At 34.3% G+C, this 13,982-nt stretch overlaps 1 pseudogene; it reads left to right on the plus strand.

Annotated features, from left to right (window-relative positions):
• Nucleotides 1–3,923: 3,923 nt before the first annotated feature.
• Nucleotides 3,924–7,107, plus strand: LOC106761781 (annotated as a pseudogene).
• The last annotated feature ends 6,875 nt before the right edge of the window (nt 7,108–13,982 follow it).

Genomic DNA, 13,982 nt, shown 5'->3' on the forward strand with positions numbered 1-13,982 from the left:
TCTTTGTCACCGCTCATCCCTTTTAACCCTTTCTCTTTAATCTTTTTCACTTCAACCTTCTCTTTGTCTTCCCTATAGTTGCCCGGAAAAAAAAAAAGTCAAAAACACCCCATAACCTTAATCCACCTTTCTCACTTATCCAATTTGTTTCTCTCTCAAGTTCATTCTCTCTCACCCACGCACAACAACCCGCGATACTGCAATTTGTTGTTCTTGTTCTGTTCGTTCATTTGTTTTTAACTTTAATAACATAATAATTGGTGATGTTGATGTTCATTTTTTATTGGAGGGCTATGTTATATCTTTTCCCTTTTGATTGTTATTAAATTTGTAAAATACTAAACTCTACAATAATTTAAATAATTTCAAAACTAAAAAAGAAATTGCAAAGCATTTAGTTTCTTAATACCAAATTTCATAAAATCATAGAAATGAAAGGAGTACAAGTTAATTTATGAGCGTGATGGTAACAAATTTATTAAGTTTAAATTCCAATTTGAAATTCACTACATTTTGTTTTTTTTAATTTTACTTCTGCGGCAAATGATAAAACAGAAAGACAACTTCATGTTTATATTGACCAAATAAGTTGAAGATTTGAATTGTTTAAAATAAACTTACATGATATGATTTTTTTTGGAAAATAATATTTTAGTCCAACTGAGTGTTAAAAGGTTAATTATGACTAATTTACTAATTTCTGGTTCATTTTTAATTAGTTAGTATTTCTTCTAGGAAACCACATAATATTTTACAATCTCCCAAATATAGAATATGTGTAATTTGTTAGAATATTTTTATTGTCTTTACAAAAATGAAATGAAAATATGTTTATCAATATCAAACATTCAAAATGCAACGAGTAGTAGTCTCTTGTTTGAATAAGGGAAGAGAGTCAACAACAACCATTTTCGTTATTCATAACTCTCTTCAATAATTTGTTCATGTTAAATAATTTGGCACAATATGCAGGAGCTTCATTTTTTTTATTGTGTTTTGATGTTGGTTATATGCAGAATGGTAAATAGTATATTCCGAAATATTTTTTTCAATGGAAAATATATTTTTAGAATTATTTTTAAGAGCTAACTTAATAAATCCATTTTAAAATTTAAATGTAAAAAACTATAAAAACTATTTTTGTAATTTATATTATACGAAAATAAAAATATAAAAAAAAAAGTAATTGTAGTTACCTAAGTAATTAAAATGAAATGATACTATTATGTGCATGTTTAAAATAAATGTCCAACGATAAAAAAATAAATTAACAAGGTGCAAACAAAATAAGAGTAAGTTTAGAAAAATGAAACCAAAGATATAGGGTGTGAGATTTAGCAAATATAATGGTGCCTGAACAAACAAGGGTCCATAAGAACAGTGGTGTATGAGAAAAAAATAGCTGCACGAAGAAAAAGAGAATTTAAACCGAAAAGTGCCCAAAACAAGAAAGGGGGAGTGCCTAAATGGAAGACAGGGGTGTGCAGAGAAGTGAGCAAGACAGAAAGCCCTAAAAGAAAAAATAAAAAGAAACTGCAGAAATAAAAGCAAGGTGCTGCTCCCTTCACCACTACACCATGTTTCATCCTCTCCTCCAAATTCTTTTAATTCTAATTCTATCCTTAGTTAAAATTTTTTACTTTTATCATTTAGAATTCTTTTAATTAATTTAAAATTTTTATTTGTACTCATTTTTGCTGTGCACCCCACCCATCTTTTGCAGATTCTTTTCTTCCCCTCTTCGTGTTTCATTTCCAATTTATAATTCGAATATATATATATATGATATAATTTTCTTAATTTTATTTAAACAGTGATATAATAATTATAGTTATTTCACATATCTTTATTTAATATATTTTTAGAATTTTTTGTTAGCGTTTTAGATTATTAATATTTTAGATTATTATCTTTAATATTTTTCTATTTATAGTTTTTAAATGAATTGACTAAGTTTTAATTAGTTACGTAATTTTTTGATTTAATAAAATTATTTATATTTGTTGAAATAAATATTATCAATTTAATTATAGTTAATGTTAGTAAAATTGTATTTGTATTTAATTTATTTATAGTAAATTTGTATTTGTAATTAATATTAATTTAATAACAATTAAATGGAAATGTTTTTTAATTTGTTTTTGAATTAATTAGCGTAATTGTTTATTTTTATTTTTTTAGTTAATAAATTAATTATTATTAGTTTAATAATTTAAGTTGTATTTCTTTTTATAGTTTATTAATGATATCTAAAACAAAATTTATTGCTAGAAAGGACAAGATCACACTGGGTGAGAGTTTTTGAAGAGAGGAAGTGAAACAAAAATAAGAGAAGAGAGGAATCCACGAAAAAGTTGGTAGCTGTACGATAAAAATAATAAAAGTAAAATTTGGAGAGGTGGGAGAAGCATGGTGTGGTGGTGGAGGCAGTTAGACCCTAAAACACAACCGTGATGCCTTCCCCACACAACCATGATTGTGTCACCCCGGCGAACTCTACACAATCCTACCTCGGCAACACATTTCGTTGGGGCTAGTGTCTTCTTCCTCTCCACCGAAATTCTTGGGACTTGCCTATCTTCGCACTCACGGGCTCCTCCGTCTGTAGGAAGGATTCGTAATTCGTAACAGGAACGTGATATTTGTTAGTATTTAAAGGTTGTGAAAGGAGTAGTTGATAAGGTAGAGGAAATGTGGAGATAGTAGGATGTAGAAGTAGTAGTTGGAAGAAGTGTTGTAGTTGTCTTAGTTGTTGTAGATGTTGGCTTCTTGTCTACATACATGAAATGGTAGAGTTCATGGGTATTTATAGACCCATAGAATATTCTAGAACATACTAGCCATAACTTATGTGGGATGTTCTAGACTTTCACACATGTAGACTATTCTTGATTTTTCTTCTTATCTTAGGCTTTTCTACAACATTCTAGAACTTGTATTACATTTGAATTCTACTATCTAAGGTGCTTCTACATTCTTCTAGAACCAGGCCAAGTTTGCAAGTTCAAGCTGGTGTAATTAAGCTCCTGCCTATTTCTACTTCATCACAACTTGCAGACATTCATAGGGGGATATTGGAATTATTTTATTCTTTGTTCATATTTGTGCATTTATGTTCATATATTTTTATACTTATATTCTTTTTTTTTTATATTGCTCTGATACCATATTAGAAAGTGGGTTGTAAGCCTAACTCACCCCACAAAATCGGCTTGTAAGGTGAAGTTTGCACCTCACTTATATATTATAATTTCGCCTTATCTCTAGTCGATGTGGGACTTCCAACACACCTCCTTCACGCCGAGGTATAGACATCTCGTGCATGATAGTAGAAATTGGGTGGTCCAATACTGGCCCAACAACGGATGGAATAGAAAGAGAAATGTCCACTTAGAACTCGCTAGGATAGGCTTTAATCATGGCTCTGATACCATGTTACAAAAGAAGAAAGAATGAAATATTGTATTTCTTATTGAATGATAAGGAGAGAGTAAAAATGATATATATAATTGTTCAGAGCAATATAAAAAAAGGAATATAAGTATAAAAATATATGAACATAAATGCACAGATATGAACAGAGAATAAAATAATTCCAATAAAAGCATCGAGTCTAATGTCGTCGAGCTGGTCGGGAACCGACTTCTCTTAGTGGAATGAAGTGAGGTGCACCACTGATTGCGTCACATCAATCAACACCGCTCTCTCTCCAGGGCAACGAATACAGAGAATTATATAATGTTTCTTCCATTCACTTCATGCATTCTCTTCGTGCATTGTGTATTCTCTTCTTCGCTCTCCCACCTCGCTCTCGGTATAATTACTTGTTTCCCTTCTCCTAAATCCGAATGGCCACCTCAACCCTATATTCTCTCTGCTAGCTCTTTGTTTTCTTTTTCACTCTCTCTTCCACCACCATTACCGACGATGGCGCATTTATGTCCAAGCTTGTTAAAGCCTTGAGTCCCACGCCGTCGGGGACTAGGTTTTGTGAATGGAAGGGTGTGGGGTGCACCACCAACCGCCTCTTTTCCATCAACCTAGCTTTTATATCACTCACCAGAACACTACCTCCGGATCTCAACTCACCTCGCTCTCTCTCTCTCTCGAGGGCAATGAGTTCTCCGGCGCATTGCCTTCCCTTGCCAACCTCTCCATGCTGGAAACTGTGTCACTCAGAAGCAACAACTTCAATTTGATTCCCGACAATTGCTTCCAGGGTCTCACTAAATTAAAGAGCCTCAACATGGCATACAGCTTCAACCTCGCTCCATGGGTGATTCCAGCCGACTTGGCTCAGTCATTCAAACTGGTTAAACTCGACCTCAGAAGTACAAATCTCATTGGTACATTGCCTGATGTGTTTGACTCCCTAGTGAGTTTGCAAGAGCTTTGGCTCTCTAATAACAACCTCACTAGGAGTTTACCAAAGAGCTTCGCGGGATCTGGGATCCAGATTCTGTGGCTCAATAATCAGAGGCATGAGTTCAATGCATATGATATTAGGACATATTGGCCCAATATTCCCAAACACGAGTCCGAGGGCTTATTGGGTAACATTGAGGTGCTTGCTTCCATGACCCATCTGTCTCAAGTATAGTTACAGGGGAACTTTTTCACGGGTCTCATTCCAAATTTATCAAATTGCACCTCATTGTTTGATTTAAACCTAAATGAGAACTTGTTAACTGGTGTGCTTCCATCTTCCCTCAAGTCCCTTTCAAGTTTGAGGAAAGTCTCTTTAAATCATAAATTTCTTCAGGGTCCATATCCTTTTTTTAGAATGAGTGTGAAGGTCGACTTTAAAGATAATGCTTCTTGTAACCTTATCCCTGGACCTTGTGATCCTCGCGTCACTGTTTTGATTGATGTTGTTAAGCATTTAGGTTATCCCTATCAGTTGGCAAGTACCTGGTTCGGTAGTAATCCTTGTCACTATTGGAAATTCATTATATGTTCTGAGGAAAAGATTATTACTATGAATTTCGCCCGTATGAATTTGAAAGGAACTATTTCACCTACATTTGCCAACTTAACTCATTTGAAAAACCTTTATCTCAGTGACAATTATTTGGAGGGATCAATACCAGAAGGTTTAACAAATTTGGCTCAGCTTGAGATTTTAGACATGTCTAATAACAATCTATCTGGTTATGTTCCAAAGTTCTCAACCAAGGTGATTTTGAGCATAAAAGAAAATCCTTATATTAAAGGTGGTGGCGGTGGTGGAACTACTTTGTCAAGTGATGCAGCGTCAAGCGGTTTTGCACTCTCTCCTGCTTGGATCATAGGTATTGTTGATATTGTTGTGTTTTTGGTTGTTGTGATCGTATTTGTCTTTTGCAAGTGTCAAGCTAAATTTTGACAGAGGAAGTTTGGGAGGGTTAATAATCCCGAAAATGGGGAAGGAGGGGTTAATATTGATATGATGAGCGTCTTGAACGAGTTGCATAGCCAGGACAATGAACATAGTGATATTCATGTTTTTGAGGATAGGAATAATACTATTTCAATTTGGGTTCTTCAACAAGCAATGGATAATATTAGTAAGAAAAACATTTTAGGTAAGGGAGGGTTTGTGGTTGTTTATAAAGGAGAATTGCATGATGGAAGTAAAATTGCCGTGAAGAAAATGAATTTTGTTACAGCGGGGAGCAAGGGATTGAATGAGTTCCAAGCAGAGATTGCAGTTCTCAGTCAAGTTAGACACATGCATTTAGTCACTTTTTTAGAGCATTGCATAAACGACAACGAAAGGTTTTTGGTTTATGAGTATATGACTCAAGGAACGCTAACACAACACCTGTTTGATTGGCGTGAAAACAAATGTGCTCCTTTGACTTGGAAACAAAGGTAGCAATTGCTTTAGATATAGCTCGGGGAGTGGAGTATCTTCACAGTTTAGCTCACCAAAGCTTCATACATAAGGACTTGAAGCCCTCAAATATATTATTGGGCGATGACATGATAGCCAAGGTTGCAGATTTTGGTTTAGTGAAAAAGGCATCAGATGGGAAGTATTCTATTGCGACAAAGTTGGCTGGAACATTTGGATATATGACACCTGAATATGCAGTATATTTGGACCAAGTATGTATTAAAATTTTTGGACTTTTTTATGTATCTTCTTTCCTTATTATAATTGTCTGTACATGAATTCATTAAATTTTTTTGAACTGACAACTGTGATATTTTTCTCGTAATAATTGGCAATTGTTAGCATTTTTTCCTTGTTTTATGATTTGTTTTCTAGTTAAATTTTTGTTTTTCTGCGCATTTACTGGGGTTGATAGTTTGGGATTGTGCATTATAAGGTGTGGCATTTATAGAGATATGGCTACAATTAAGTGGTTGGCGCCCTGTTATCCTTTTTATGTGATGAATGAATACTTTGATTAGATTAAATCTTAGATTACCTAAGAGGTTTTGCTATATGTTTGTTGTTTGGTTCTTTAGTGTCCTGAGATTCTTTTGTTACGAAATCAGTCAACCATGAATTCCACATTTCTACTGCGATGATAAATATTTGTTTTGTTTGGTTTTGTAGAATTGCGTAGCCTTAGCTAAACCAGATTATTGTAGAATTGCATACCCAGTTGGTTGCTTTAGCTTTATGCTAAGTTATTCCTTTACTTGTGCTTAATGTGATATTGTTTCTTGCTAGTTACCAAAAGAGTTACTACCAAAGTCGATGTGTACGCATTTGGAGTAATTTTGATGGAACTGATCACAGGTATAAGGGTATTGGACAATACTGTGTCCGAAGAAAGGTCTCACCTGGTTTCCCAGTTTCGTAGGGTGCTGATTAACAAGGAGAGCATCCCGAAGACTGTTGATCAAACCCTCGATCCTGATGAGGAAACCACGAAAAATATATATCAAGTGGATGAACTGGCAGGTCATTGCACTCCTTGTGAGCCATATCAAAGGCCAGATATGGGTCATGTAGTCAATGTCTTGGTTCCTCTAGTAGAGCAATGGAAGCCTACCAGCCACCAAGAAGAAAACTATGATATTAACATTCATGTGGTGAGCCTTTCTCAAGCTCAGCAAAGATGGCAAGCTAACGAAGGCACTTCCTCAATGTTTGAATTGTCCATCTCATAAAGAGGTCCCTTAAGCATCTTTTAAATTCCTTTTGGTTGTCATATTTTATTTTGGTCCCTTGAGCATCTTTCAAAATTCCTTTTGGTTGTCATATTTTATTTTGTTATCATTTTCAGCGTTCATCCCCAATGTATAACGTAAAAAGTTAAGTCCAATTTTTTACGTAATGGCTTGAGATCATTATGAAGGTGCCGATTTTGTAGCCACACACCCTCTTAACACAATTCATAAGCAGGTCTTTGTTTTTCTTTTAATTGTACGGGTTGTCTAGTTGTATGTATCATTCAATTAACGCACTTCAAAAATGTAATAGTATCTGTTAACACATTTGAAGGCTGCAACAACCTACTGCCCATCTCACTTTGAAGTGTCTATCAAAATCTAGATGTGAAGCGTGAATCTCTATTTGATACAATATTGGAGGGAACCCCATGCAGTCTCGCAACCTCTCTAATATACAATTGAGCGAGTTTTGCCATCAACATCCTCAAGCTGATTGCCAAGAAATGAGCACTCTTGGTCAACTTGTCTACAATCACCCAGATTCCATCATGACCTCTAACTGTGCATGGCAAATGGGTAACAAAATCCATGGCTATGCAATCAATCTCCTCAGCTCTGAATCACTCGGAACACAGATCATGCCTCTGAATCGAAGTATACCATCAGCCTCTAACACAAAGCCTCTGCCTTGATCTGTACCAATCAACCCTACTACCCTCTGTAGCTCGACAGCTGACAACTGTTTCTCTCTGATATGGGCCAACAGATCACTCGATACTACCAAACTACTGCATCTAATACTATCTGGTTCCAACTCAAATTGTAGCCTCAAATCTCTAAACCTCTCAACCAGCTCCAGCTCTCTAACCATCAATGAAGACATGTGCACTGACTTCCTGCTCAATGCATCTGCCACCACATTTGCCTTCCTAGGGTGGCACAGGAGATCAAAATCATAGTCCTTAAGAAACTCTATCCATCTCCTCTGCCTCATATTTAGTTCCCTACGATCAAAGAGATACTTGAAACCCTTGTGATCACTGAATACCTGAAATTGTGCACCATACATATAGTGCCTCAAAATCTTGAAGGCAAACACAACTGCTGCCAACTCCAAGTCACGAGTGGGATAGTTCCTCTCATGAACCTTGAGTTGTCTTGAAGCGTAGGCGACTACCTTCTTCTCCTACATCAGCACACACCCCAATCCTTGATAAGAAGCATCACATAAAACTTCAAAAGGTTTACCTATGTCAGGGATAACCAACACTGGTGCACTAGTCAACCTTTGCTTTAGCTCTTGAAAGCGAGACTCACACCTGTCCGTCCAAGCAAAAGGTTGATCCTTCCTAGTCAACTACGTCAAAGGCACCACGATCCTGGAGAAGTTCTCAATGAACCGACGGTAGTAACCCGCTAAGCCCACAAAGCTTCTAATCTCGNTAGCTGACTTCGNCCNCTCCCACTGTAGTACTGCCTNAACCTTGGCTANATCCACAGAAATCCCACCATCTGATATGACATGCCCAAGGAACTGAACTTCTTTCAACCAAAAATAACACTTAGACATCTTAGCATAGAACTTCTTCTCCCTTAAAATCCCAAGCATTATCCTAAGGTGACCCTTATGCTCTTCCCGAAATAAATCAGTATGTCGCCTATAAAGACAACAACAAATCAATCCAAGAACGGCCTGAAGATCTTGTTCATGCAGTCCATGAATATGGCTGGAGCGTTAGTCACACCAAACGACATAACCACATACTCATAATGACCATATCTGGACCTAAAGGCGGTCTTTTGCACATCCTCTTCCTTGACCAGAATTTGATGATAACCTAACCATAGGTCTATCTTGGAGAACACCATATGATGGAGGACCATCCAAAATCAACATAGGTCCTTTAACAAGAGCCATGTCCAAGAGAATCCAAGAGGAAGAGGGAGTACTCACTACTTTACTTTTATGGAGTATTAATTACTAAACACCTCTTTCTCTTTACTAAATAAACTTTACATTGTTTTGTAGGCCTTTAATAAAGAGGAGACACCATGTACATATAGCTAAGGAAGGCTGCCAAGAAGGACAACCAAGGAATCACAAAAGGGAATCAGGTGGCGCCCAACGCTCCCCTCCAGGGTGCCCAGCGCCAGCACTGCAGAGTCTTCTTATTCACTTGGATTGCTGACCTGGCATGTTGTACCTTGCGTCCCAAGTCTCTCCAACTACATAGCTTCCTCAACAAGTTTCTTTTACATTTAGAGTAGCTTGCTTAACACGTTTTTGAGTCACTCCTTCATCTATAAAAGGATGACTCCTCTCTTTGTAAAAGGGAACTTTGAATTGATAATGAAATGCTGTTGAGATATCTTCAGATATTCTTTTTAGAGTTCAAACACTTTGTGCCTATTCTGCACATTCTCCTCTAGCTTCCTTCCCTTTTGGAAGGCTTTGGGAGCTTGAGATTCATTAATTCACCTACACACCTTCATTGAGACATCCATCAAACACTTACCGTGCCTCATCTTCATCCATCTATCCGCTGTTTTCTCTGGTTTTTGAAGTGTTCGTGATTGAATTGCAAGGATGCTCCCATCACCATAGCTTCATGCAGCTGATCCATCAAGTCATCAATCCTAGGCAACGAGTACTTGTTCTTGATGGTCAACTTATTCAACTACTTGTAGTCTATACACAATCTAGATCTACCATCCTTCTTCTTCACAAGCAACACAAGAGCACCCCAAGGCGAAACACTAGGCCGTATGAACTGCTTCTCAAGAAAATCCTCAATCTGTTTCTTCAACTCTGACAACTCTGTTGGAACCATCTGGTAAGGAGCTATTGATACTGGTCCCGCACCTTGAACCAAATCAATAGAAAACTCAATCTCTCTCTAAGGAGGAAATCCAGACACCTCCTCCGAAAACATGTCCAAGAAGTGATTTGCACTTTAACCATGGTGCTCCACCTCCATGTGAGTCAGCACAAGAAAACAAGCATGACAACTCATTCTTTTAAAATTTATTTTAAAGTAAAGTAAGTTGTCTCATTCTTTTAATACACTGATCTACTCTATTAATCTATTTCTAGGTTCTTACAATAACTATATTTATTCTATTTCTAGGTTCTTACAATAACTATATTTATTCTTTTTAACAATGAGAATATATTAAGAAAAAAATTAAAAATTAAATAAACTAATTCCAAAATTATTGAAAAAAAATCTTAAACTTTAAATTATTGATTTTACTCACTGAGATTTTTTCTTATGACGGGACAATAAGTGTGGCACAAAACCACGAGTTTCTTTTACATTTTTATCGTGCATTTCGTTTTACACAAAGTAATATTGATAAAAACTGATTTAGATTTGTGGAAAATGAAATTAAAAGAAACTTAAATTTAAATTGACATGATATATGCTTTTTGAGAAAAGTATATGTACTTTTTTGCATTTAAGAGTGACGTGATTCACATGAAGGAAAAATTGAAACTATCATTAAAAGATCTAATGTTTACCCATAGATTCCAATGAGTTGGTGAGGAATTTATTGTGTTTTGGTTAAGCTTTTTTACAATAGTTTATAATGCATTTAGATTTATTTTTAAAGTTTTCTATTTAAAAATTATAAGAAAATGAGATGTTTTGAGGATTTTTTTATTTATTTGTAAAGACATGAACATGTTAAAGAAATGCTCCAACTAGTGAAATATATAATTAATATATTGTTACAGTACTTAGGGCTATGGTATTAATTACTCATCAAAGTAAACATTATAAATGCACATTAATCACACGACTAATGTTTCCTTTGGTGTTTATTATAGATACACTTCATTATATACTTTAAAAAAAATAATGATTTGTCAGATTACTTTGTAATCTTCATATTTATTCTTTAGGCATTATTTATGATCTTTTGGGTACCATTCAAGCCGACTATCAGGCCGATTACTTAGGTCGATCATCTAGGCCTACTGATTATCTGATTCACCAATCATCAGGTCGACCATCGAGACTCACCGACCATCCAAGTCGACCAATCACCAGGCCGATTTTTATAGTTTGAAGTTGTAGCGTTTCACTAATATATTATTAACCCTTTAGTAGTAAAACATTTCTCATTTCATTAGTAAATACGAAAAGACAACTGAAAAATGCATAGAAAATGGGGAAGCTCAAGCAGTCAAGCCAAAGAGTAACTTGGCATATTCGGAATAGAAGAGAAACTCAACCAACATAAGAAAAATTCCAATAAACGTAGAGAAAGATTTTCAAGGCGGCATGTTCTTATAGTGTCATCATAGGTCGTTAGCCCGCCAACTTTTCAGGTGACACTCCTCAACCCAGGTGACCAATATTACCTTCAAGGTTAACAAACCATTTTCAGATGAATTACCTTTCTTTAAAGAGCCCCGACTCTCATCTTAGCCATCTCAACCATCACCCATCCCAAATTATTCCAAGCTAAGCACGCTTAACCATGGAGTTCTTATGGGTTAGGCTACCGAAAAACAAATGTATTTGTTGATATGAGTAGCCAAATCAATTCCTTTAAGTTATCCTTCAACTGTATAGTCTCATACCTATACAGTCTCTAGATCCCTCTAATTCCGGTGTATGTTCGATTCGTCCATGTGTCCCTTTCACTGGAAGTCTGCCAAAAGTTGTTCCTTGTCTGTGCCTCTTGCACTCCATGCCTCTTGCACCGGCGATCACTCCCCGTCCTCGTTAGTGCCCAAGTGTCACAAAGAGCTCGGTCAAATGACCAATCAATCTAAGAGCTCGAACGAATGACTAATCTACCTAAGAGCTCAGTCGATGGCCAATATACTTAAAGAGTTTGGTCAAATGACCAATCAACTTAAAAAGCTCGACCAAATGACCAATCTACATAAAAGCTCAACTAAATTGTTTATCTACGTGAGCTCGATCGAAGAGCCAATTTACCTAAGAGCATGGTTGAATGACCAATCAACTTAAGAGCTTAGCCGAATGGCCAATCTACTTAATGAACTCGATTGAATGACCAGTCTACCTATGAGCCCGGTTGAATGGACAAACCATATACGAGCTCGGTTGAATGGTCAATCCACCAATAAATTTGGCCAAATGGTTAAACCATACATGAGCTCAGTCGAATGATCAATCCATCTACAAATTATATAAGTATGCCCAAGCCTGACCAAAGATCAGCACGTTCATATGTACCAAATTAAACTCTCAAGATTGGGGGGCTTATGTTCCTACCCGGCCCAATAGACATCCTAAAAAGCATGGCTCAATAAGCCCCATTTATCCTCTTCATTATGAAGTAGCCCAAGCTTATGTATATTGGGACAATATCCATATATCATAGCTAATCTCGATAGTTTGGTATTATATTTATTATTTATGATGATGATAGTCTTAATTTTTAAAATTGTATGAATTTATTTTATTTTTAATTAAATTTTATTATGTTTATTTAAATATATAAATATGTTTTTAATTAATATTGGAAAAAATAATGAAATATAAAAAATTCAAATATTATCATAAATTAAAATAAAATAAATTTGAAATGTTAGATAAATTTAATAAAATAAATTTGAAATGTTAAATAAATTTAATAAAATTCGATTAAAATATTAAATTCGAACATCTTTTACATATTTATTTTTTTATCAAATTTTTTCTGATTTTTTTATATAGGTAATATGTTACTATATATATAGATATTTTCTTCTCTTTCAGCTTTATTAATTTTTTATACAATATTTTTTTAGAATTATGAAAAATACATATTTTTCGTATATTTTTGTTACACTCGTTTTTTTAACCGTTATATAAGTTAACACAATAAGAGTACATCGTCAACTTTAAAATATGATATTTAATTTTATTTAAATTTATTGAATGACATTTTTATTTTATGTAAAGTTGATTGGATGATATTTTCATTTTAATTAAAGTGGATTGAAAATGTTTTAAAATATAATACGAGACCGAAAATAAAATATAACATAAAAATACAATGATTAAAATTAATAATATAATTAAAAATTGCCAAAATTTAAAATAAATTACAAAAATAAATACTCAAGTGATCTAAAATTATCTTTATTAATAAAATAAAATCAAAGGTTTTATAAAATGACACTTTAATATGTTTTCAACATACATCAGACACTTTTTTGAAAACTAATACTATTTTAATAATAGTTTTTAAATTAATTTGAAATAAAATTATATAAATAGAGGTCAATTGATAATTTATTATTGTTGTTTTAAAACTTTTAAGTTTTTAAAACTTATCACTTTATCTTTTTTTATAATAGAATTAGGTATAGTTTGATATTAACGGATCAAAGTGTGGATTTGATAATGGTAAATAATCATACTTTAATTTTATTCGTTTTCTTCTTATCTTACGTGATTGNTTAAGGGAAATATCATCCGTTTAGGTTGNCTTATTTAAATTTTATTTGAATTGTTTAGATTGTTAACAAAATTATACGCTTCAACCAAGATAAAAAAAACATTACGTCTCTATAATGTGATTATTGCTTTTAAGTTGCATAATTTAGATAGGATTCTGAGGGATGTTAACTTTTTCAAGTACAATTTTTTCTTGCTAATCATAAGAGTGTGATGCAAAAAAAGAGAGACAGTAATTATAAATTAAAAAGTACAAGAAAGTCAAAACTACAGTTGAATAGTACTTAAGAAAGAAAAGAAAAATAAGTAGTTTAATAAATTTGGCCGAAATTTAATGGAAAGAAAGTTAAAGTTGGAAAAAAATGTTAGAGGGAATAAGGATAGCAGGTAACATCCAACAGAACAGAACAAACATGGGATAAGGTTGAATGAAGATATGAACCAAAC

The sequence above is a fragment of the Vigna radiata genome, chromosome 5, assembly GCF_000741045.1.
Source record: "Vigna radiata var. radiata cultivar VC1973A chromosome 5, Vradiata_ver6, whole genome shotgun sequence".
Taxonomy (NCBI): domain Eukaryota; kingdom Viridiplantae; phylum Streptophyta; class Magnoliopsida; order Fabales; family Fabaceae; genus Vigna; species Vigna radiata.